This window comes from Pteropus vampyrus, unplaced genomic scaffold (genome assembly GCF_000151845.1).
Source record: "Pteropus vampyrus isolate Shadow unplaced genomic scaffold, Pvam_2.0 Scaffold120, whole genome shotgun sequence".
Lineage (NCBI taxonomy): Eukaryota > Metazoa > Chordata > Mammalia > Chiroptera > Pteropodidae > Pteropus > Pteropus vampyrus.
This window is the reverse complement of record NW_011888901.1, coordinates 418519-421684: the sequence shown is the minus strand read 5'-3', so window position 1 is coordinate 421684 and position 3166 is coordinate 418519. Positions and strand designations below refer to the sequence as shown.

At 48.5% G+C, this 3166-nt stretch overlaps 1 protein-coding gene across 1 annotated transcript in view; it reads right to left on the bottom strand.

The window, feature by feature from the left end:
• The window catches only part of LOC105296115 (NACHT, LRR and PYD domains-containing protein 12-like), a 66492-nt gene extending 63512 nt beyond the window's left edge, over positions 1-2980 (bottom strand). The window contains exons 1-2 of the mRNA XM_011366053.2: positions 2674-2980; positions 1502-1568 (exon numbers count right to left, since the gene is read on the bottom strand). The gene's annotated coding sequence lies outside the window, so the exon portion shown is untranslated. The remainder of the gene's footprint in view (positions 1-1501; positions 1569-2673) is intronic.
• Positions 2981-3166: the final 186 nt, after the last annotated feature.

The window sequence follows — 3166 nt, the reverse complement described above, 5'->3', positions numbered from 1 at the left end:
ATCCTCAGTTCACAATATTTCCACTTGCTTACTATGCTCTAGCCATAGGAGACACCTCTGTTCTTCAAGTCCTTTATATGTGTTCTAGCTTCAAGTCTCTGCACATGCAGTTCCTTTCCTCCACCAGGAACACTTCCTCCACCCACTCCTCATTCACCTCCATCTACCCCAATTGATCCTTCAGTTCTTATCACTTATTCAGAGAAGCCTTCCCTGACATTCAAGACAGGGTCAGGTCCTCCTGTTATAAGCACTTACAGAACTCTTACTTTTCCTTCATAACTCTTATCATAGTTTGCAGCTTTTTATTTATAGGTGGGATTATTTATATCTGTTGTCATTCCTACTAGACTGTAAGACCCATGAGAGCAGGACTCTTGCCGTTCTTGTTATACCTTGAAATCTAATAAGAGCTCAGTAAATAATTTTGAAAGAAATGACTATTCCCTGTTAATCAGAGTAGACACTGGCTTTGGCACTAGATCCATTTCCCACTCCATTCCAACCCCTGCCATCATATAAGCCAGGGGTCCCCAACCCTTGGGCTGCAGACCAGTACTGGTCCGCAGCCTGTTAGGAACCAGGCCGCACAGCAGGTGATGAATGGTGGGCAAGCGAGCAAAACTTCATCTATATTTGCAGCTGATCCCCAGCACTAGCATCACTGCCTCAGCTCCACCTCAGACCATCAGGCATTTGATTCTGTGAGGAGCAACAGTCCCTGGTGCCAAAAAGTTTGGAGACAGCTGATATAAGCAACCTCAATGACTACAGATGACACTCTAACCTTACTGTCCCTTGATCTCCTCCACTTCTACATCCTCTGACCACATGCCACTTCACATGCCATTTCTAACCATTAGTGTCCTAGACCACCCCATAAACATGGAGCAGCTCCACTTCAGAATTCCTGAACTCCACTATCCCAATCTGAGACTACAACCTCCTATCCCTATTACTTCTTGGTTCTCAGAATACCTACTCCTCATTGTCATTAAGATCTGCCAGCCTTTGGCTCCTCATTGCTTTACTCCCTATCCAATCTAGATGTCATGGTACATCACTTCAACTAATCTCTTTGTAGCAGCCTCACAGCTCTTACCATTTTTAATCTACCATTTACTGAGCAGTTACTATGGCCCACTCTGCATACATATATTTCTGTAAAGATCACCATTATCCCCCTTTACAGATAACGAAAAGGATTCTTTAAAGAGAAATAACTTGTCCAAAGTTACACAACTAGAAAGTGGTGGAGCAGGATGGAGTTGGGATCTGAACGAGATCTGTCTGACACCAAGGTCTGCGCTCTGAACCAGTAAGTGATTCTGTGGCTCAGAGGGAGAGATGACTGACTGCAACATGGAGAATGAACAGGAGGGAAGCAGACCAGTATGAAGGCTTGGAGACCAAGGCAGTAGCAATCCAGGTGAGAGCCAATGGTGGACTAATCATTATCTACCCAAATACTGCAGAGAATTCAAACTAATGTCCCACTTACCTCACGTGTGTGACTTTATAGGATGGACTTGGTGGGCTTTGTCTGAAGACAGCAAAGCCAGGTGTGCCTAGAAGAGATCAAAAAGAAATCAGCAGTTTAATACATTCTACATCTATAAAAATAAAATTACTTTAACTTATGAGATAGATGATAGTCTGAGATAGATAGATGATAGATGATAAAAAGATAGATAGATAGATAGATAGATAGATAGATAGATAGATGATAGATTTGTTGCCATTTATTAAATGTTTCTGTGTACTGGGAATTTATCATAGTCTTATTCACATTTCCAATTTCGGGCTTACGAAGGGACCCTGTTGCAATGCCCAGCACCCAGCTTTATGTGGAAGGCCATGAAGCCCTACGCTGAGGAGTGAACCTGTTTTACACCCTCACTCTGAGGGCATCGTGTCCTTGAGGAGCAGCAAACCTAGCCTAGAAGCCACACCAAGCCCAGAACAGGCCCACAGAAAGGCAACAGCTCAGTCACCTGTTCCTTTTTTCCTCTCACAGAATCGAAAGACACAATGGAAGTACCAAAGTAGCTTATTTGGGTTTTCTCCCCGTTTTAAGCCTTAATCTGGGGTCAACGGATGGCCAGCCCTGGGTCCCGGACTCCTCTAAACTTACATGCAAACCGTCTGCGCTTTTTTTTTTCTTTTTGTTATGGTAAATAGTTTGCCTCCGATTTTCAAACGTGTCACGTCCGCCCTCCCCACTACCTCAAAAATTAAAAGTTAATCACGAATTCCAGATCCACCAGCCAGAGCTTCGCTGACATCTTTACCTCCAACCTGCAGGCATGCAATAGCAGTCCCCACCCCCGTCGTCTCTCATCATTCCTTTCCGTTCTCCCCTCCCCCAATGCACGCCTACACGCACGCACCCTACCGGCACCGCCACAAATCGCCACACACGCATCTCCCTCCACGCCTGTCTGCACAAACGCGCTTCCCTACACACGCTCCTCTATGCACCCCTCCACACGCACATCCCGGGTAGACTCTCCCCTCCCCTTCGTCCCTCTCCTTTCTCTAGGGCTGGCTTCTAGGCCCGGCGGAGCCTGGCCCTCCTCCGCTCTGCAGCTTCGCGGGCAGCGAAGTCGCTCCCAGGTGCCGCGCTGAGCTCACCCCTCCTGAGCTCGCTGCAGCCCCGCAGGCCAGTCTTACCGGGCTGCCACTTTCCTCCTCGCCTCCCAGGAGACACCGGGCGGGGGGTGGCACCTCCCACGCTTGGCCACCGGGACTTCAGACGATAAGGAACACAGCCGCTCTGCGGGAGGGAACTCTCTCGATTTCCTGTCCCTCCGAATGGAGAGGCGAGGGCGGGATGCGTTGCTCATCTTCGCTGGGCAAAGCGCTCACCTTGTTCTCAAAGCCAGTTTTTCCTTCCTCTGCTTCCTGCCAGAGGGAAGGGATTCATAGAGAAAGCCAAGGTCTTTAGGGCGGGGAAGGGGAAATGACTCAGAGAGAAGGCGGCTCTGAGGGAGGGACCTGCATGGAAAGGAGGGAGGGGCATTAGGGGGGAGGGGAAAGAAAGAGGAGGAAAAAAAGAGTGTGGGAAAACCTTGGCAGGGGAGGTTTTGAGAGTGCCTAGTAGAGTCTTGGGAAACCTGCCTGGTCTTCCCCAAATCCAGGAGCCAATGGGCTGGGTCATTTCCTC